This window comes from Cyanistes caeruleus, chromosome 19, assembly GCF_971803275.1.
Source record: "Cyanistes caeruleus chromosome 19, bCyaCae1.hap1.1, whole genome shotgun sequence".
Lineage (NCBI taxonomy): Eukaryota > Metazoa > Chordata > Aves > Passeriformes > Paridae > Cyanistes > Cyanistes caeruleus.
The window spans coordinates 6768488-6792064 of record NC_141719.1 but is presented as its reverse complement, the minus strand read 5'-3'; the positions used below and the strand labels follow the sequence as shown (position 1 = coordinate 6792064).

The 23577-nt window shown below is 41.3% G+C and overlaps 1 long non-coding RNA gene across 1 annotated transcript in view; it reads right to left on the bottom strand.

The window, feature by feature from the left end:
• The window catches only part of LOC111937522 (uncharacterized), a 48052-nt gene extending 31287 nt beyond the window's left edge, over positions 1–16765 (bottom strand). Inside the window, exon 1 of the long non-coding RNA XR_002868662.2 lies at positions 16649–16765. This is a non-coding gene — a long non-coding RNA (uncharacterized LOC111937522). The remainder of the gene's footprint in view (positions 1–16648) is intronic.
• Between the last annotated feature and the right edge of the window lie 6812 nt (positions 16766–23577).

Here is a 23577-nt window from a genome sequence, read left to right as displayed (position 1 = left end):
CATAGATACATATACTTGATGTTTTGACCTCCCTGCAAAGAGCAGTTTTTGCAGATTTCCCCTCAGGAATGATGCCCCAGTCTGGGCCATGCACTGATAAGCACTATCAGTGCTTTTTTGGATGCAGCTTTTCTGACCCTTTGATCTAGAAAATCTCTCATCAGGCCTCTAATACAGGGCACTGACTCTCCTGCTTCCCTCTGCAAAGCATCCTCTCCCCATCAGCTAAGCAATTGCCATCATCTTTAGTCTCATTTTTCTGAAGACAGGTTCCAGCATCCTTTAATGTCTCATAAGAACATAGTTAAGAAAGAAGGAGAGAAGGAGAGGCAGAATAACGTGAGCTGAGGCTGTAATAAAGCCGTTGCTTATGCCATGACAAAATAACCCTCATTTCCCAAATGTATCTTGCTCAGAGATGACAGTGCTTTGCACTCCAGTGCCTTTTTAAATCACTCCAAATGCCTCTTGCCCCGGAAAAATGACTTTGATTTTGGTGCTGTTTGACACAACCCCAGAGCAGGCCCCATCTATGCAGTTACAGAGAGGTGTGTGTGTGTGCCTTTTACAGGCACGAGGGAGAAACCTGCCTACATGAAGTGAGACATTTTCTGTAAATTCTTGACTTTTCCTGCAGTTTGATCCTCACAGCTGCCCAATTTTACTTGCTGCAATAAAAAATAACTGGAAACAACACTGTAATATTTTCCTGCATGTCTAGCCCCCTACTTTCAAGCGCCAAGAAGCTTTTATTAATATCAGACCCCTCCAGCCTGGTTTGCCTGTCTGCAGTGGAGATGTCCGTGCCTCACTCATTCCCAGCCAGAGCAATTAGGGAAAACTTGGCATACAAAATTTTCCCTCTTCTTGAGAATGGTCTGGAAGGTGGCCTGGCTCTGGGAGGACTGAGTGTTGGCAGAGGTCTTGGCTGACATGCTTCATGACATCTTCCACACTGGTGACTTTTTCCTCTGACAGTCCCATCATTTGGCTCATCTTCCCACACTCTTATCCTTTTCTTCCACTTCACAGGGTTATACAATTCATAAATCTTGATAATCAAAGTTGTGGTCAAAGAGGAAGACCTGAATGTCCAGGTACAATGGGAGGTCCAGCTCTGCCAAGCTTTGTACACATCACCATGTCCTGGCAGGGTACTGCCACTACACCCAGCTGGCCTCAGTGGTCATGGATGTGCTTTTTGGGACCAGGTGAGGACTGAGGGCAAAGACAAGGTGGAGATCCACCTGCTTGCGTTTGCTGGCCCCTTTCTCAGTCCTCTCCAGTGGTGCTGGAAGAACTTTCCTGGAGCTCCATCACAGTGCCAGGTTGATGTGCCCATCCCTGCACTGGGTCTCTGTGCCCAGCTGGATGCACCCAAACTGCCCAGCTGTGCCCAAAGCCATGGGGTGGAGGTGAGGCTGGAGCAGTGAACACCCCATGGAGCTCAGCACTGCCTGCACCCAGCTCTGTGTCTGTCATCCCTCAGGGCACTGTGGAAAGGCTTTGGCTTCCAGGCTGAAAACAGCTGTGTTTTTAATCACAGGTAGAAGGATACTGCTCTCATACCCACCAAGCTGTGGAAGAAGTTGCTCATCTTGGGTTTAATTAGTGATATCTTGTAAAGAGAAGATGACTCAGTTCCATAAAAGAACTGAAATAGCCCCACATAAGTGGAACAGAAATATAATTTGGGAAGCGTTCAGGGAAGGTGTTGCCAGTGGTGTAACTTCCCAAAAAATAAACCCAGAAAATGGGAGCAATTTTTTTTTACCTTCTTCACAGAAACGGTCTGGAGAACATAAACATCCAAATATGGGTTTTAAATATGAATTTCCCATGAGACAAACAGTTTCAAATCCACTCGTATTTATATATTTTAACCAATTTAAAATAACCCATTTTTATCCCCTTTATTTATATATGTACTCAGTTTGAGATAAGGTGTTTTAAACTCTGACAATATCAATAGTTTTTGATGGCTCTGCATTTACAAGCAGCTTTTACCACGGATGGGAAAAATAAGACATTAAACCAGCACTCTGATCAATTAACCTGAAATTTAAAACAGAAGTGTAAAACCCTTTTCATAAAGGACAAGGGTTCCTGCATGCACCCCTAGGGAGTTGCTTAAATCCTTGGCAAATGTGGAATGGCTCTGACCTAGCCCTAATCTGAGCCAAGGGGACCCACACGCTCTCAGTGTCACCCTGGGAGACCAGAGCAGCTTCCCATGTCAGCACAAATCCGTCCAGAGACCAAAGCCCCTCCCGGTTCTCGCCAAGTATCATTTTAAACCCAGACCCAAGAAGATGTTTTGATGCCAATTTCATCTGGGTTTCAGACTCCAAGTAGTAAATTAAGATGAAATTACCCCAGTGCTGCACCTTACCTGCAGTGTCCTGGAGGAGCAGGACACAGCTGGACAGAGCAGGCTGAGTCATTATGGTGGGACCAGGGAGTTATTCTGTAATATATCACAGAGTTTATGATGGAATACATTCTTACAGCTGAAGAATTGTCAAAAGGAAATTTTGATGCAGACCCAGGTGCTGCTTTTAATCAAGATTCATGTCCATGGGTATTTTTAGGGATGGTTATTTATTGACCAGCATAAAGGTGGCATCTAAAGACATCAGGTTAAAATCAGGACTTTGTTGGGCTCAACAGCATGTAAATAATTATAGAAAAAACCTGCATTTTCTTGGGGGAGTTTTCTGTTTGGGCAATAGCAGTTAGAGAGTGGAGAGGAAAGGAAAGGAGAGGACAATGTCTTCAGAGAAGGAAGAGGGCCAACCTTTTTCCAGAGCCTTTTGTTTATCTACAAAGGAACTGAAACAAATGCTAACACACACTGTGCAACAGCTTAAATCATGGTAAATTATTCAAGTAATTTGAAAACTTACATGAGGTTTTTATTTTGTTTGCACTTTTAAAAATACCATCATATTAAGGAAGAAGATACAGCATTTGGCATCATGCTATGAATCATCAGAGAATAAATGCAACATGCAGCAGCAAAAATTTTATGCATGGTATGTTAAAAGAAGATGCTTTACTATCACAGGATGTAAAAAAAGAAATAAAATTCCCACATTTCTTCTGTTGCTTTTCCACTGCCACCCAGCCACCTGTCAGCTCGTTCTACTTGCAGAAAGCTGTGGTTGCAACCCACAACATTAATATCATCAGTCCTTCCTGCCAAAAGGCAGCTCTGGGATGGGATGTGACGAGGCAAACAACAATTTGCATTTCACACTTCAGGGGGGACGAAGGGATGCACAGCTCTGCCCACACAAACACTCCTTTAGGATCCTAGACATAATTAGTGAAAATAAACAAACAAACAAACAAAACCCCAACAATATAAAACCACCAAAACCCCAAACCAGACCAACAAAAAAACCCCTGAAAAACCAAATTAAAAACCCCAAAGAAAACAGACCATAAATCCTCCAAACAAATCCACATGCCTTGAATAAGGGAAACAACTGCTGTTCTGGAATTAGGAAAGCACAGATAAATTCTCCCATCTGAGGGGCTCAGAGGAGTTGTGTAATGTGAAGAGAAGTGGGACCATTACCTATTTCACACACCTCTTAAAGCTAAACTGTGCTTCTATAATCAATGGAAACAACTTCCATTCATATTATGAAGCTATAAAAAACAAAGCAAAATGATTACTAGTGTTGTTATAAAAAGAGGATAAATGCCAGGAATTTCAATGAAAGTCAGGGATTAGGAGTTGCCAAAAAAACCTCAAAATTAAAAAAAAAAAATGCAAGGAATATTCTTTTGTCAAAGTTTGAATGAGACACAGTTAATTTTTAGTATTGTGTTTTTACCAGCCTCTCCCTGGCACAAAGGACTATTTAAAATTAATGTAACTAATCTGAAAAATCAGAGTCAATAGTTCTAATTCCTACAAATTTAGTTAGCTCTAGTTCATTTCATAGTTAGAAACATTCTGTTAATGTTTAATACATGGAGAAGGCTTTTAGTAACAAACTCTAATTATGGAGTCTTTCTGACTATCCTCATCTGACTGAACATGTAAACAGAGCTGTTAACTGCTCCAAGATCCCTCTGACAAAACCTTGATTGTCAAAATTGCAAAACTGTGCATAATTATATTAAATCTTAACATTTCAAAGAACTTAATTAAAATCTGATCCTACTTATAGGGCCATGCAGCCATAACTGGTTTTTATCTCTAACCAGGATGCACAACTCTGAACCCTCTATTTACAATCAGGTGTCAGCAGCCAGCACTGAGCTCTGGCTTCCCTCTTTTATTTTTTATTTTTTAGGCCTTTCTACCTGCAGTGCTGGAATGCAGTGCTGCTCTCTGAAGCTGTGCAAGGAACACAAGGTTTGTGCAACTCTGAAAGCCACTCTGGCTTTCTGAGTGCTCACACTCAGGGATTTTAAGTGACTTGCTTTAGATTTTGAAGTTTGAAACCTGAGACAGGGAATAATTTTTGATAAAAACCACAAAAACCTGCTGAAGGCTGTTAACCTCTCCTGGATATCCCCTCTCTCAGCACAAGCAGGACCTTGCTTCCCAGTTACCTGCCTGCCACTATGATGATTGATTTCAGTGCTTTATGAAAAGCATATGCAGCTCTTCTGTGTTTAGGTAAGAGATTACAATGACTATCAATCCTCATACTCCTGCATTCAGTATTAGCACTGTCTAGAGTTAAGCTGCTTCTTCCATGGACTAGTATTTTTTAAGTATATTAGTAGTAATTTCAACAAGCAGAAGGGATGGATCCAACCTGCTAGGTATAATTTAGAAATGGTTTTGGTTGGTTAAGTTTATTTCTTCTACCAGGCTGAGGACATAAACTTTGAAGAGAAACATTCTCAAAAGCCTGTGAGGATCTGGATTAGAGCTCACCCAAGAGACTGCTGAATTCTCTTTTTGCTTCTTTCTCAGTGAGGATAGCATGGTCTAGAAATTTTGGGGAAAAGCTTGGCAAAGGAGTAATATTTTGAGTTTGAGGTTTAATAGTGACAAAGCAAATCTGTGAGCTCAGGACAGGTAGTTCATGTCTCTACCCATCTTATGCAAATCATAGAAAAAACATCTTGGCATCTGTCATGACCTTCAAAAGGCTGTATTTGTGCTCAGTATTAAAACAGTCTCACATTGTTGGGGTGACAGTGGTGGCTCAGTTCTTTTCCCCAGGATCAGGATTGATGAGGGAGGCTTGTTTTCGTGTTTGGGCTTAGGAAGTTTATTCTTTCTTACCTATATTAGATATTTATAGAGTACAAGGAGCTATGTACAGTAGGCTAACAAGGTGCAAAATGGCTGAAGTGTCTCTTCAAGGTTTTTAAGTGTCAACCCATCCAGTAATGAAATGCCAAGTAACTTATTTTCATTACTAACCCAATAATCTGACACCTGTGTCCTGCAATGTGGATTCTTTCATCCAATCCCCTAATTTTACCCAAAAACCCTAGAAGAAGGAGAAGAAAAAGGAGAAGAAGAAGGAGAAAAGGATAATGCCTTAAATCCTCCCTGTTGTCTCTTATTCACTAATACAGCATAAACCCTGAACTCTAACTTTCTCACCCAGTGACAATATAATTCTAACTTACACACTCACATTCTCAGTTTCTCTACTTAGTTCTAGAAACTTTTCCCATGATTTTAAATTACACTCACTGTTCTCGTGAGAGCCAGAGCTTGCCAGCACAGAAACAGGAATATTCTCTGTGTCTCTGACTCCAGCATCACAAGAAGTAGTACACTGTAAGTATTAGGTGATGCTAAAAAACCCCAACTCTAAAAATATTGCAGATATTTAGAATATGTTATGTCTTGCAAGGGAAGTATGTCTTGCAAGAGAAGCAGCTTTTGTATCTGACATTGTGCTGGCTGTCAGGTCCCTTTCACTCCATGAAATGTGTCCCTGGCTCTGGTGCCCTGGCAGTGCTCATCAGTTAGCTTGTTCCAGAACTAACAAACAGCAATTTATACCCTGACAATGTGCCTGTGTTCCTACAGCCTCCCCAAGGAATCACAGGCTCTGCCATTGGATTTCATAGTCAGAGACAAAATGTCTAAATATTACCCCTGGTCTGCAATGTGCTGTCTCTCCTTTTGCTCTCCATGACAGCTCATCCAGGAAAACTGTAATGATCTTCAGTTCTGCACAGCATTCACGAGATTTAAAGAAAAAGAAGTGAATCCTTCCAGGTTAGGTGGTACTCTGAAAGCCAAGAAACTGCCCTGACAGAATGCCAATGTCTCGTGGTCAACACAGGTGGTGATTCCCAGCTACCTTGGATGCCAAGCTCCAAGCCAGTCACATAACAGCACATAAAGAGCCAAATTCTGACACCCTTCCTGGCTTTTTTGGTGATTTATTCTGATTATTCCTGCTGCAGTGCCAGACTGAAGGGCTGTGTTCTCCCATGGGTGAGCAGTGACTGTCACCAGGTTCACCCTTCCCCTGCCATCTCCGAGGGGCTGTGCTGAATAGAACTGGCCCCACTGGCCCAGCTGGAACACCTCTGCTTCACCATCTGAATGCTGATCAGAAAGGAATTGACAGCCAGCCTGGGAGAACCCAGCAATGAGAGGGTCTGGCACCTCCTGTGAGTGCTCACAGAGAGAACAGCACGGTGATTTGACTACCAAGAGGGCAGCCCAGTAGGATTTACCAATAAATCCCTAAGCAGAGCGTTCTCTAATGCCTGCTGGAAATCCATGCATGGTGGGTGCTTGGAAATCTGTGCCTGGTGGGTGCTTTTTAGACATTTGGCATTTCTTACTTGCTGCACACTTTCATCATAGGAGTTTGAGCAGCAGGTTTACAAATGGACTTAGCACCTAAAATCCCATTAAAGCAATAAGAAATTATAAAGCACAGCTCCTTTTTTAGCATGTGAGATCATGTTTTCAGGGCAGGCTCTTGGGATTGCAGGTGTCCTGGAGCAGCAGTGCAATAACTAGAAGATAATTCCAACAGAAGGAAGAGTGGTTTCATGGTAAAGCCACCATGTTCTCTGCAAGGACATACTCATTTCAAAGCTACAGTTCCAAAATATTTGCACACAAGTGTTTTAAATTTTCTAAATTATTGCTTAGAGTTGTATATTGGACATTACATGAATTTGTTCTCTTGTGCTCTTCTTCCATCCCCCCTTTTGTGTTTATCTATCTGCTGGCAAAACCACCTGATCCAAATGCAGTGCAATAAATGGCACATGGAGCAGCTGCACAGCCCTGCCCGTGTGGAAACAGCGAGAGAACCCATCACTCACAACGTCTGCTTCTACCACAATTCAGGTCTGACAAACATTAAACAATCTAAACTGACTGCAGCACGCAGGGCTTCCTTTGAGTGCCTTTTAGGAAGCTCATCATTGCACCATTGCTCAGCAAGGCTGTGCAGAATGAATGATTTCCATGAGGGAAATGGCTGTGTGCTGAGATGATGCTGAGGTGCACCATTAGGAGGGTGTGTTGTTCCCCAGCTCCAGCATTTGTCTTGTTGGATTGTTTTAAAACTCAGCCTCAATCGCTCTGTGGTGTGTGGGGGTGCATGGGGCTAAAAGTTACCATTTCATTACAATTTGAAACACAGCTTTTCCTTCTGTGAGGTGGCCCAGCCTCATTTTCTTTGTGCTTCATTTACATAACTGCAGAGCAAGTCCGTTTTTGGTTAAAATAGGTATCTTATTTTAGAAGATTTAAAACAATCAGTGCCAGACCATAGTATGCCTACTGCAAAGCATTTTTCTCAGTTCACAAGTCACTGTATTAAAACCAGGCTACATCCAGATGAAGTTAATTTAGGACCAGGATCACTACCTTTAAATAAAATCTTCCTTCCATTCCCACTGACTGAAGAATAGACACGGCACAGGAAAGAGAGATTCATGTTCTAGCACACCACAATTTGTTTGCAGCAGTACAACACGAATTACACTGCTTTGAGCACTGCACAGAGATAACAGAATACTTTTACCTTCAGCTGTGATTAGCCCTGTGGGAGCTGCTCTTCACATCCACACTGATGTAGCAGTGCAAGTGGAATTTTATCCCCTGGGCAGTCCCAGGGAAGGACGTGCTGCTGGGAACCCCAATGAGTTGTTTCAGGAGACTCACAGAAGCAAAGATTCCAGTGAGAAACCCTCAATTTCCTTTTTAAATTTTCCTTTCCCTTTTTTCATTTGAGACATGAGAATTTTCCCCCCAAAACTGAAAATACCACATTCAGTTCTGATCAAGGGGTTATTTCCCAAAACAGCTGCCCTGAGTTTCAGAGCTGCAAGGACACATCCTGTGACAGACACACCCCACTGCTCATGGCTTGTTGGCATTTCAGAGTTTCTCACAGGACCTACGTATCAGACTACAAGAGGAGCTGGAGATGCTTTAGGAGTCAGAAAAGAACTCAGCATGTGCCAAGCATCAATCCACAGACAGGCAGGTGGGTCTAGATGGGTCAGAGAAGATGAAAGCAGAGAAGGAAGTTCATGGGCTAAAAGGGTGAGGTTGTTTCTGTTTTCTGCTTGCATTTAACTCTGAATATGCTGATTTGTCCTAGGGAATCAACCCCTGCACTGGAGTTGATTAACAAAGGAGTGGAGTAACAAAGTGCCACATGAAGTACAAAGTACCAGTACAAAGCCTGGCCTTCTAGTAAAGGGATTACTACTATGTGACAAATAAAGGGTTATGTTCCTGAAGAACTACCCCCACTACCTCAGTATTTATAGTTTTTCAAGTTATTACCTTTTTAATTAACACTGAAAGATTTGAAAGCAAGTAACTGTATTGTAGAGTAGTTGTATTAACAAATTACAGACATGAAAATTAAAATTCAGTTGCTCTAACATTCTATTTAGAAATGTGCAGAGTTGGTTTTGCTGATAAATGATTCTCAGATGTTATGTTTCCAAATGAAAAGAGAAAATGTATCTTTATTGTATTCCTTTAAGTGCTTCTGACCTCATTAGGAATTAATCAGCAAATACAAACAGCACTCCAAGCTTTGGGAATATGCCTTCTTTACCCTCACTCCAGTTGTTAACATTTTCCTAACTTAAAACTGTTTACATATTAGGGTAGCAGTTTTACACCAGTGTTCTGGATACAGTCAGCTTCATTTCCTCTCCCTTTTTTTCCCTTCTCTATGATAAGTGCTGGGACACACATATGCTCCAGGAAGGGATTGGAAGACTGTGTAACATTAAGTGTCAGTTTATTCACGTTCAGAACCTTCCTTTTCTAGCCAGCCAAATACACAAATTTGCTTTCTCACACAAAAATATCTGTCCAAGGCAGGCATTTGACAATCCCTGTGAATAAGATGCCAAAGAACACGTGCAGCATTTCCAAACAGAACCTACCATACTTTCCCAGTTTTGCAAAGGGGGCAGTTTAGGGTTTGAAAGAAGGGAAGCGAGGGGGAGAACAGCCTGGCTGATGGATCAGATGGAAACCAAACCTCCAGGTGAGACACTGAGGAAAGGGTGCCAGGAGAGCTCCACATATGGAACCACTTGATTTAATAGCAGCTTGATGGTTTGTGATAAATGTGTGGGCAATGTGTGGTGTCCAACTGCTCCATGGCAGTTACCATGAACCACTTTGCAGAGGCCCACAAAATGCTTATCTATCACTAATATCTAACACAAGGCTGACTAATGAGCTGCTGTTAAAAGTTTCCAAGACCTACATAGGTCTGTGAGAAGACTCCTGCCTTAAGGAAAGTCTCATAACTTCATTAAAGTTATCCCTAGGTTACTTCAGTGTAACAGCCAAAGCAGCCAGATACACAATCTGTCATATAATCCCAATGTTTAGCTAAATCTTTCCATATTTAAGTGACTGAAAATCCCCACTAACACTGCTTCAGGAGTCTCCAAATCATCTGCTGGTTTGTTTTGTCTGACAAATAATGGAAGTAACAGGCTGAAGATCATGTTGTAACCAGATTATTTGAAGATTTATTATTAATAATTGCATAAAGAGAGTGGTATATGTGGTTGAGATTAAAAGACTGGGGAGAGGGAATGCCAGGCTGAAGTATTTCACAGTATAAATCCATCAGCATTTGAACTGGCATAAGGATCCAACACAGAGCTTCTGGTTTAGAGATTACAATTATCTGCATCTTGGGAAGCTGACTTTGTTAAATGGTGTCATTTGACACTGGCCATTTGGAATTAGTGAGGCATTATTTATGGTCTCTGCATATAAAATGCATGACACCACCCCCCCTGATTCCTGCCCAGTTCTTGCCATTGGAAATGTCCACTGTGGAGCAGCAGAAGGAAGAGTCTGGGCAAAACCTCATTGCTCTGCATCCATCAGCAGCTGGGATAGAGGATGTCACTCTTATGTTCCTTCTCAGATTTGCTGCTGCTCCCAGACCTGGCCTGATGCCTTCCCTGGACAAGCAGCTCAGGACTGAGCAGCAGATGAGCATGGAGGCAAAGCCATGGCCAAGCTGACTCATAAAAATTGGTGGTTCTGGGTCTGTTTTTCTGAGCATCAGTGAGCTCAGTCCTCTGCCTTTTAGCTCTGTAAAATCTGGGGGAAAAAACCCCACATGCATAACCTTTTGAGGACCAGGTAAGGGAACAGCTGGAGAGTAGTGGAAGGAAATCAGAATTTCAGAATTACCCTTCTGAAACATTAATAATCTGACTAAAACACTTCCCTTGGATTTTAGTGTTGCAATCATAAAGCCTGTGCAGGACCCACTCAGTTTGGGTGAGAGGTCTGTGTTTATCCATAAAAGCTGATTTATGGGATAAATTGTGCTCACTCAAGCTGTGTGAGCTCAAGTTCCAGCAAAGGCTCAGGGTTGGCAGTGCTCTGATGCCAGAGAAGACAGCACCTGGAATTGTTGAACAGGATTCTGTGGCTGCTGGAACTCCCAGCAGTGCCTTGTCTCGAGTGCTGCCAGCCCAGCAGATTTGTCCTGTGTGCACTGGGGGAAGAGAGCAGTGTACAAATCTTTAATTGCAGTTTCACTTCTGTGTAATAACACGGGATTGAGCAAATAAAACCAACGTGCTGTCATGGACTTGGAGAGGTGCCAGCTCCTGAACCCTTCTCACTAGCACAACCTGCAAGCAACCTGTTCATTCCTAGGATTTATCCAAAATCCAGCTGTAATTTTATAAATTTGAGTAACTGTGTCCAGCTTTTTGAAAAGACATTTGTAATAGTGTGGTTAAGCAAGGCATATAAAAAAAATGCAAACAAGAGAAAGAAGCACTTCAGAGAAACACTTGCCAATTCTAACTTCATTGTTTTCTGTGGAATTACAGCAAGGATTAATTTATTTGTTTAGCACATCCAGAAAAATATAAACACACTGCCCAGCAAGTTTTGGCAGTCTCCAGTTTTGAAGAAATTGAAAACCAAATTGGAGAAGATCCTGAGAAACCTGCCCCAGGTAAGGCTGCTCTCAACAGGGACTGGGCAGCTCCAGATTGAGCCTCAGCCACTCTGGGACTTTGTGGACATTTCTTGTTTGGGGCTGCAATAGAAAATTTATAGGACACAGGGCCAAAATCAGAGCAACTGTACCCATTGACAGCAGTGGTGACCCCTGTCCATCTGAGCCCTCATCAGAGCCCCACTGCCTCCAACCCTCACCTTCAGAGTCCTTTCCAGCCCCAACCCAATGACCAAAAGGAGAAAATCATTCACTCTAGTTGACATCAACTTTACTGTAAATAATAGGGACATATATGGCAGCTGTGACTATACTGTCCCTATTCCCTGTTCCTAAAGCCCAGGGATGACCCTATTTCTAGCCCCTGCTCCAGCTGTGTATCATATTGTAGTGACCATTGTCCAGAAATATTTTACTCTTTTCCTGTTTCTTCAGGTCTAAGATGATACAGGAATTAACTGAGCCCTTGAGTTACTACTACATCAAAAATTCAGCTTGACCAGGAGCCATTAGACCAGAGATTTCCATCTTCCCTGAAAAAAGCTGAAGACATTTACCTGTAACAGTCTTGGTCTACATTTAAGATACTTTAACAATCCTGAGAAAAGCATGGCTGAGAATGAATATTAATTATGTCTGAGACCTTGGTATTTAGAATATCACATCAGCACTTCCCTTACGGAATCAGTAGATTCATTACAGGGTTTTTATGTCCTGTTTAAATGACTGGAATTAGTTATTGATGTAGGCATGATACCAGACTTCCTGGGTTTATGTTCTCATTAGGAACAATCAATCCTGATCATTCCACTGGGAGGGTGATCCATGTGGTGAGCAACATGCAAAGTGCAGTGCCACTTCCTGGGAACTTGATCAAGACTATTTTAATCCCTCTACTTTTCCCACACCCCCAGTTCCTTCTTTCAACCCACACCTTTCACTTACTGGCAGAATCATAAACTCCATCCTCAATTAAAGCTCAGTTCACTGCTGCTGATAGTCAGATTTAGAATTCTGATTTAGAATTCAGAGGGTTGGCAGGTAATAGGCAAAAAATGAAGACTTCCATTCTCAACAAGTGAAATTCAAGCAAAACAAATTAAAAAATAAAAACAAAGTTAAAAAGATAGCTGTGAACCCTGCTCAAGGTCCCACCCACCCCCAAACACATGACCAGCAGTGGCTGAAATCAGTTGTGAAAGTTTTCCCCTTTTCTTTGAGTGCTACCTTTTCTGATTCTCATTATTACAGTTAAATGTAGGAAAGTTTTAGCAGGAAGCTTTAAACATCCTTTTAAAGATTACTTGAGGGAGTTGAGATCAGGAAAAGAAATAATTAAATACGCTTTCTGTCTTTTCCAATCTGCATTGCTTTTCCACCCAGTGCCCTGGCCTTTCATCCTCCTTTGTGAGTGTTCAAGGAGGTTCATTAACAAACATCTTCAGAAAGAATAAGAAAAAAGGATGGAAAATATGATTTCTGGCAGGTTGAAATGCATCTCTATGGCTGGTCAGGCATTCAGGAGAAAAGGGAGTCAGACAAGATTGGGATTTCTGTGTTGCTCGTGAAGGATAACTATTTTGAAGATGTTTTGTTTGTGTTTAATTCAAGAGACCTGTTCAGGATATTCTCTTTGATAATTTTGTGAGAGAAATTTGAAAATCTCAGCTGGCACTTGCCTTCCTGATGAGAAGGTTCCCAAATTATAGACAATTCCATCAAAGAGTGGGTTGGTCCCTGGTTTCTGTCTCTGGGAGATCCATGAGGACATGGTACAGGTGGAACTCAATCCACAGGCTCCACTGTAAAACAGTTAAAATAAATGGTGCAACAACACCTAAAGATCTGAATGGGTTTATGAGTGAAGGAACTCAGGTTCAGCTCACCTTTGCCAGCAAAACAATATTTTCATTTTCTTTCTTTGCATCTTTTTTCTTAAAGGGGAAAAAAAAAAGCTAAAAGAAAGATCTGCAGGTCTGTAGTGACACTCAGCTCTCACCAGCTCATCTGTGCATCCTTCTCCTTCAGTATGTCCCAGTATTTCATTTTGTTGACTCATTTTTACAAGGCCTTTCTCAGGTGAGCCCAGTGGAAGGCATTTATTTCCTCATTAATATTTTTCCAGCACATGCACCAGGAGGAGCCAGAAGCAGCCTTGTATTTTCCCAGGATGGCCACGTTCCACTCCTTTATCCTTCAGCCAAACAAATAATCCCAGACTGCAATGAAACACCACAGTCAGGAGAGACACAGCAAAAGTCAGAAAATACACATGGACATGGTCACATATGAAAAAAGTTAATATATAATGTCTGAAAATAGGCTGCCATTGAGCACTGGTGATTTTAATTCCTTTTGCATAGTCACAGAGCAGAAATTACCATGTCTGCCTTCAAAGAATGCCATTAAATTCCTATCAGGTGGCTGTCAGCACACAACACTGAGCCAGGAAGAGATAGAAATGCTATGAAAGATTCAAGAAGAATTATCCCAAGTTTAACTGACATTCCTGTTGGTAGCAGGAGCCACTTTCCAAATGGTAATATCCACTGAAAATTGCAAAAATCAATTAGCAGCATGTTGGTATTTGGGTTGTCATCCTGAACACCCACCAGTGAAACCAGAAGGATTGAGAAGAGTTGAAATTATTATGTGTGCAAGGGACACAAACATCCTAAAGCTTCCAGCTGGCCCTGCAATCATTAGGATGGCAATGTTTTTACCAAAACCAACTGTGTTTTCACCCAAACAGTGTAAAAAGCAGCCACAGAATAACTGCTTACCCTTCCAATTAGGGAGAAAGTATGTATGAGGCAGAAAATACTGCTTGGACCATACTCTGCCTGACCTTTTAAGGTTGCCTCTATTATTTGCAACTTCTTGGATTTGCACAAATTACTATATTATCTTAGCTAGAAAAATAAACAAACCCAAATTAATAAATACTGATTTATTTTCCCTGACTGCCTCCAAAAGTGAAACATTTACTATTTCACTCCAGGGGCCTGGGGTGGCCTCTGCTGTCTTGTACAGCACAACCAGGACAGCAGCATGCAGCCATGGCCACTTTGGCATGGCTTTGTTAATTTTGTTGCTTTTAGCCAGCCAAGATGTGGACAGAAGGACAGAAATGGGGGGATGCAGCATTTCACCCACAGCCCATGAGAAAAGGGCACTCGTGCTGGAGTGTGTGGATGCTGAAAAGCTGTAATCCAATGAGAACTTGAACAGAGAGAGATGAGAAACTTTGCCCCAGGGAGAGAAGAAGAAAAGCCTCTGTTTGGAGAGATAAAAGAGAACTTCTGGTTTTTTATGCTATAACAGTTCATCCTTAGAACAGCACCCCATAAGTTGACATGGCCCATGAAAGCAGCTCCAAGGCATAGGAGGGACTTTGACACTGCAAACAGATTTTTCCTTTCCCAGGTGGCTGATCTGCTGTCACACTGAAGCCACAGGAGAACAGTTTCTTGTGGAGAAGTCTCCATGGCATAGCAAGAGAAACTCCTCTCCCTACAAGACCTGCTGTAAAACTGTTGTAGAGGTGGTAACTGACTGAAAAACCCAGGTTTTGTCTCTGTGCTGTCAGTGAGAATGAAAAGAGGTTGTAGGGAGGGGAGAAGTGTTCTGAATGTTTAATTCTGATTCTTCTTATTCTTTTTGTTCTGTTAATAAAGTTTTCTTCATAATTTTCAAGTTTTGGGCCTGCTTTACCCTCCTCCTAACTCATATCTTACATCAGGAAATGAGTAAATAATTTTAGTAAGTGCACTGACAATTTTAGCCAGTGCTAAACCCACTACAGCCACATAACTTTTGGTAGGGAAACCTGTTCCTATGCTGTCCTATTTGAATTTTTGCACACATTTCTCCCCTTTAGATAAAAATCAATAGACCCTATTTAACAGGATATATTAATTAATGTTAACTTACAATATTCTTTGGAGTGACAAGCTTGAAAGAGGCTACTTGGCTTCTTGATGTTTTTTTTCCTCTTCCTTGCTCTGGATCTAATTCTGTTTCTCTTTGTCAGAGGCACACCACTAGGAGAGTACCTTAATGGAGCTTTTGAATGAACAGCTTTCCTAAGCATCAAGCAGATTTGCACAAAAGGGAATATCTGCCTCTTTCTTGTCAAACCCTTGAAGTGTGCTGCTTCAGAATCCTAAAGGATGAGAGGAAGGGAAAGAAATCCACAAGCACTGTGAACTTTGATGATGCACATTTGGTAGCACAGCTTCTCTCAACCTGGCTTGGCTTTAGAAACCACACATTTTTGGAGAGGTGTTTTTTTCCCCCACACAGAGAGGCATCTCTGCCTGGAGTTTCACTGCAACTGCTACAGAAAGTTTTGTCCTTATCAGACATAATCCCAGAGTAGAAAACAAAGTCACACATTACAAAGAAGCTGATGAAATATTCCCCATGCCGTGGAGGCAGCAGCACTGTGCAGCTGCTGGCTTCTGTTTCAAAAGCTCTTCATGAGCACACTTATCAAAGCAGCCTGTCTGAGGCTGGGGAGGATTATTCTGTGAGCATTTCAGGTGACCTGCTCCTACAGAGTCACAGGAATTGCAGAAATTAGAACATGTGTATTAAGAGATGCCCTGCAGAATTGAGAGTCTCTATAGGAGAGCTACAGAAAGATGCTCTAGTATCGTTAGTTCATCCAACTTAAATTACTTTAATTTTAATAAAATACAGCTCAGAATTCACTGGCAGGGGAAGAAGTTGAAACCCCAGTCATTTTCCAGCAGTTATTCTTTCACTGCTGCCCAGACCTGTCTCCTAAGTCCTTGTTTGCAGCTCAGGGAACACACAGTTCCTTACAAGTGCCCAGAGTTACTAACCTGGAAAACTCAAAAACTTAATCATGGACATGGACTGGTCCCAGATACCATCCATTACCCACACATGGAATAAGACAGTGTTGTTTATGGGCAGGCTCTAAAACCCTCTGCTGTTTTGTCATCCCTCTACTGTGCATTTGGTTTGTGTGGATTTACAAGGCAACATTCATCTTCAAAAATCTTAATAAAACCCAGAACCTTTGGGATCAGCACTCCCAAAGCTGCACAGGCTGAGTTGTGAGAATTCACCACTGCTGACTGTTTTTCTACAAATGTTTTCAGCTCCCAGCAGTACCTGGCTGAGCACAGAGCCAGGTCAGGTCCCCACCTGATTGAAACTTCCCTAAATTCTGCACTCACCTCTTGATTGTGTCAGTTCATAGCAGACTCCATTATGGGAAACCCAGGGAAAAAAGGATGGCAGGATCGCTCCATCACTCAAAAGTAACAGGGTAATATTTTGGTTTTGGTTTTTTTTTTTCCTTAAAATGATTTCATGGTTCTTTTTCCTCCCTCATTTGATTAAGACAGTCATAGTGATTAGAACAGATTGTCAGCTACCAGCTGCTACCAACAGGAACAATTATCTTTTGAAAACACCAGTGATGTTATGGCTTTGTAGAACTGTCTGTCTGTCCTTGGTGTGTTTAACAAATGCTTATTCAGACTGATACTGACTGTATATTTCTGCTTTACTGCTGCTTTTGATTTGACAGCTTCTGGCAATTCTGCTGCTGGTTTATTTATCTGTTGCACCCCTGCTGTTTTTCCAAAAGCACCATTTCTACAGAGTTCCAGGCAGTTCAATATAACCAGCCTCAATTTTTCCTATTTTCTTCCTTTCAATATTCCTAAATTCCATGGCACCCATTTTTAACTTGGGACATTCTTTCCAAAGGTAGTATATTGTACTTTTTAAGTACTACAGTGTTTTCCCTACACAGGAGAGGCAGGGAGGGGCACCCAGTGCACAGGAGAGCCAGAAGCAGCACAGTGATATTATTTTTTGTCTGCAGCCATCCATGTTCAGAGAAAGAAATACCAAAATGCTGCCTTTAGAAGCCCAAGCTTGCAAGCAAAACCCACCACAATCACCTATTTCTAGCAGGACTGTGGCATGACAATATCTGTGCCTTCATTCTCTCCTGCAAATCCCAAGGCTCTTCAAAAGAACCACTGGATAATGACAGTATGGCTGCTCATCAGTTCCCACTTAAAAAAATGGAAGGAAAAAAAAATAAATAGATTTTCAGCAACACAAACATCCTATTATCCTTACAGTGATTTGAGCATTATGGTAATTAAAACTGCACCATTTAGCTTGTACAAACAAAAGTTACAGACTATCAGGGACTATTATGCCACAGCAATATCCATTCATCTGAGACCAGTTTCCTTTTCCTGTTGTTTCTTACATGAGCAACTTCATTTTTTTGCAAATGAGTACCAGTTATACAGACAATAATTTCTCCACTTGTATGTTCTGACTTAATTACTGTTAAATCCATAAGATTTAGGAACAAGTTCAGGTCAAATACAAAAATAGACAACCATGTGCACAATTTCCTGTGAGAATGCAATTCTTATTTAAAGAGATGGGGGTGTTTTGGTTCCCAGGGATTCAAGGACATTTTAACTCTTTTTTTCCATGCTGACATAATGGGGCAGAGTGATAGTCAGGCCTGAATAAGAACAAAGTTTTTCTTCACAGTTGCAGTCTCAGTGTTTTGCTGTCCTGGCCTTTCCTACATCCAGGGCCAGTTTAGGCATAGGGTAACTTCCTTGGGCTGGGTAAAATCGTGACTTTTGCCTCAGAAAAGAAAATACTACCTTAACCTGGTTCAACATTCTGATACCATGCTCCTTTTGAAATTTAGAATCACTCAGGTTTGGAAAGACCTCCAAGCTCATCAAGTCCAACCTTCCACTGAACACCATAATCAAACATCAGTCTGGTACATGAATGGCCCCTTGAAAATGAACAGACCCCCAAGTCCAGGGCTCTGAAATCTGTTTTGTTCCACAGATCTGAATCTCCTTCTGTGCTTTGAGGACAGCAGAACATGCAGGGACTGCTCCAGCCCCCTGGGGCTGCATTTTTAATGCATATCCAATTCTTCCTATTCCTCACAGCCAGGTCTTGAAAGCTGCAACTTTATCATCCTTAATGGGTGCTGACAGCTCCATTACTTGGACCTCAAGACCCTGCACTTCATATTCACCGTGGATGTTTGCCACAAAAATCCTCCCGCTGTTTCTGCCCCGTGTTTCTCATTTACACGCGTTTGCTCTGATTCTGTAATTACACCAAAACACAGCTATTGCCCAAAGGATAATCTGTTCTAAGATATTACAGAGAAAACAAAGACCATCATAAAACTTAGCTGCTTTGGCTTAGAATTCAGGGACTGAAAGCTGCTTACAAAGAAACTGAAAGAAGCAAGAATGATATTTATTTTCTGTATCCTAGTGGGCTTCAATTTCAGACTTCTTACATTCTTGTGTTTTCACTGTGGACACGTAATGAAGCCAAGGGACAACTGCAGAATGTCCAGCTCTGGCAGCTCTTGGCTGCAAAAATGCCAATTTCCACCAGCTGCTGCTCTCCACAAGGACCATCTTTGTTTCCTTGCTGAACAGAGTATTTGAGCTTCCACATTCCCAGATTTGGACCCTCCCGTTCAAAAGTTCCATTTTTACTACACTTTGCAATTTCAGCTAAACAGATACAAATTCCATTCATCCTTCCCACTATTATGTGTCTTTCTTTTCTCCTTTCTAAAGCAGAAAACAGTAAGTTAAAAAAAAAAAAAAAATTTAAATAATGAAAGGGTAGAAGATTTCTCCCTCTCCCACTCATAACACAGCTCTCCAATCTGCACATGAACAGGAGGAAATCTTGCAGAACCAAAATTGTTCTCCTTGATCCCCAAACCCACATGCTCCTCCTGTTAGAATTTGCTGGAAGGCAGCCCCAGCCTCTTGCTTTTGACAGCACAAATCTCCATCCATAGGACACCAATTTTCCAGCGAGAACTGGTGATGTTAAATAGCTGCAACTCAACCCTGCTATTCTATAGTGCTTAATCAAAAATCACTGAAATAATAATAAAAAAAAAGAAGGTCTATACACTTTCTCAGTCTTTGGATCTATCACTTGCATGATGAAGTATCAAATCTGATGAAAATAAATGAACATTTGTTATGTGGCTGATTGTTTCTTTTCTTTCTCCTTTTCCTCTCTCAGAACCACACACATCTGACATTTCTATTAGGCTGCTGAATATTTGTGAAGTCAGAAGCATCAATTTTTCAGACTTGACAGTACAGTATATGATATTTTTCAGTGTAAATAAATAGAAAATATTTTTATTGCCTCTTTATCCAGGCACCTCAAATGCCACTCTGGTTTCCAATAATTTATCAGATACAGACTCTGGAAAGAGTCTGAAATCCATAGTCTGACAATGAAAGCAGGGTGCTCAATTCCTCATTTCATGCTTACCAAGACTTCTGGGCAGAGGCATATTGTTGATAAAAATCAGAATTTAGCCACTTTTCCCTTTAATCAATCCTGACAAGAGAAATACATTCACTGCAATAATCTGCAAACATTTACTACTAATTTCTTTGTTCACAAGATCACTTGAAAGAGCAAAAATGGGGAATTCAGAGTAATTCATCCACATGAGCAATGTTTGTTTAGTTTGCTTTGTAAAGAGCTCACCAAAACTCCTAAAATCCAGATGAGTTTAATTAAAGCCAATGGAGCAAAGAGATTAAGCCTGAAGTGGGATTTACAAATCTTGAGTAAATCAAATCATTAAACATTAATTTGCCTGAGATTATGCAACTTTGGTGTGGAAATACATGGGCCTCACATCATTCCATCTGTATGTAAGGATTTTTTAATCTCTCTGCAGCATCACTTTACAGAAACTTCCTTTTATAGCTCCTCTCAGTGCTGTAAAAGCTGCACCAAATGAAGTCTAAACTTCCAGAGGAAATGTAGGGGCAGAGACTGCAGGGATCAGGCTCCCCACATCCCCCAGTGTCCCCTGACCAGCAGCAGGACAAATGCCAGCAGTGTCTCATCTGAGATCCAGACACTGCTAGAGCCCTGATTTCAGAAGGCACTTCAGTAATTTTCAGATCATTTGAAAATCAGAGTGTTAGACATATGTCACTATGAGTTCTTTCCATGGCCTCCATCCAGAGGGTGATCAGAGCTCGGAGCCAGGGGTGTTTCATTCCACACAAAGGAGGTTATTTTACCTGTCCTCACACAGAATGGGAACATTTTGCAATTTTCCTCTGCTGCAGGATGTGCACTTGGTCCTCAGCCTTAGCAGGGCTGTGCCTCCAGTTCTGCCTCATGCTGATTATTCAGATGCCTTTTTGGGCTTACCTAAAAACAGAGGCCACACAAAATAAAGACAATTAAAAAGCACAGAGGCTAGACAAAATAAAGATAATTAAAAAGCCTTCATATTTTTTAAAGGGCCTTCAGGTACATTTATGGCAGACAAAGCAAAATACACCCAAAATGGACAATGGGTCATGGGTTTTCTTTTATAAGTTTGGTTCATTTGCCTGTTGGGTGTTAATCTTACAATTACAGTTTAAGTAATGAAGTAATTTACTCCAAGTTTGCTCCTCCCCCAACTCACTTTTGTTTACATTTCTCAGGGCCTGAGATGGTGAGGTGTCCTTGATTCTCAGGCCTAGAGAGAAACAGTTATGTCTGACCAAAATGGAAAATCAGTAGCTAACACTCTTTATGGAGTTTAGAGTTACACACTAAAGAACTGCAGGATTACAAAACCAGGAAAAATATCAAAGCTAAAATCCTAAGGCATCAATTTCAGTGCAGACACAGCCACTCCCCTCCTTTTGGCCACGCTCCAGTGCAAGAAGGGACCACTTCCCTTCCTTAAATACCAAAATCCTGCCATGTTCAGCTCTGCCTGGGAGCTGAGGGCTGTGGGGAGGGAACAAGGCTCTCTCTGAGCCACAGCTTCCCCAGGAGGAAAGGCAGGTTGCTCTTGGACAGGTGGATACCTGCAAGAATTGACAGCCTGTTCCTGGTCCAAAGCATCCCACACCCCATCTCATGCTCTGGAATTTACATGACACTGTTTTTTTCCAAACCAGCTACTGGATTTCAGCCTTGGACATTTTTCCAGGCATGGGCTGGGATAAATGCAGTAAAACCAGGGATACCCCACAGTAAACCAGCCACTTAGCACATGTGGTACCTGCTTGATGCCAATGTCTCAGATCACCCCTCCTTGCAGAAATGATTATGGTTTAGTCACATTATTTGTTAAAATTCCTGCACCAGGCTCTGAGCTGGATTAATTTTCTCTAGGTTTTGCTTCTGTTCTCCTCCCACCTGTTTCCCTTTGCTTTTACTCTTTCATTTTTTCTGAAATGAGAAGAAGGAGCAGCCAATTTCACCATGGTTAGTTTCTAATACTTAAAAATGTTCCTGTTTAAAGTATTTATAGACTTCTATAGTTGCCAGCAACTGTCAGAGTGAGACTAAGAAGAGTTATTTCTTCTTCTGAGAAAGTTACTGAGCCTGGGAGCCCCAAAATTCATTTCATTACAGAACATGCTGATAAAATAAATCCAAAATTTCCCTTGTGGTGGTATGCAAAATTAACTGTATTTTATATGACAAAAACATATTGTATTTGCAAACTTCATGCACAAACTATCACTCACTGATGAGATAAAAATTCTGCACTGTCATATCAAATCAACAGAGCCTCCAGATCAGTTAGCTTATATCCCACCTTGAAAGTTAATATTTCTGCATTTAGACCTCAAAACCATATTTAACACAATTGCTTTTTTCTGTATGCAGCTTTAAGAGATCAACACAAGTGCTACCAGTCTCTAAAACTTTGTCAAATTCTGACTTGTGTGTGAAAAGTCTCATACCATAAAAAGCTAAGATGGTGTTTTAACTGATTGCAAGGACCATTTAAATATTTAACTAACCAGCAATAACCCCATCTAATCATACAGGTCATTCTCAGTTGAATGAAGCAGTGACCTCTTATATAAGAAAAAACAATGTCTTTAATATCCTTGTCGTTATTTCCATCTTCTAGTGCAAGTAGTTCCAGCAAAGAGGAATTGGATAAAAGCAGAAGAAATTTTGCCAGACTGGTTCAAAAGATTGAAAGGGTTTATATTTGTCCAGAGTATTTCATCCCAGAACTAAAATCTTTTTTTCAGATATGTGTTAATTCTCAAAACACTCTTCTGAGACAAAAATTATTGTTAGTTGCTTCTACCAATATCCTGGATATGACTGCAGAGATTTTTTTATATATCCTTACTTTTCTGTGTTTTTTCACTTAATTGGAAAACAAGTACTGGGGATGCTCCAATCACACAGAGAACATATTGTATTGTTTTCTTTTTTTAAGTACTTTAATATTCATTGCATATACCTTATATTTACTTGCTGTAAAGAACTTGTTTCCTTAAATTAGTGGATATATAAGAAATACCTATAAAAGGAACTTAATTTTTAGCTGCACATTCGAGCTTTGCTGCATGGGGAGTCTAAGAAATTCCCTAATTCCTGCAAAGAGAAGTTGGGAACCTCTGGGAATGAGCTGAGCTTTCCCACCCCTTTTTAAGTAAATTGAAATTGCAGCAGTAGGCACTTCAGGAGCCTTGAATTACTGAAACTTCAACAGGTGAATAAGTGCTGTTAAAGAGTGGAATCCAAATCCTCTCTTAAACTCAGGGTGTGCACATTTACTGCACACAGGGAAAGGGCAATTAGCCCAGAGCTGGTAACATCCCCGTTGATTTAAGTCCTGCTGGACTTCCAGGGCTGGGCTTTCCTGCAGTGACCTATTAGTTCATCCTGGGGAATTCTTCCTTCCTCCTTCCCAGGTTTTAATTTACATTCTGTCAGTACCAGTTGAATTTTCCACGTGGAACTCCCCTGCTTAGTCACAATCCAGGAACAGAAATCCCAAAACCTACAGAGAATCATCGTGTCTGTGAGGTTGGAATCCTCTGGAGGTGATGCTGAGCCCACCTGGACCTACTCTGGCTGTGTCACTTGACACTGGAAAGATCAGTGGTGAGGACACAGTTTTGACCAGTACAAACCTCACATTTGGCTTGCTGGGGGCCAAATCTGTGCTGGGGCAAATGCCACCTCTGTCAAAAGTAAATATCACCCTTCATTCCAGTGATTATCAGGAGCCAAGCCACCCCCAGACTAAGGAAATGCATGGAAGAGTCTGGAAAAGAGC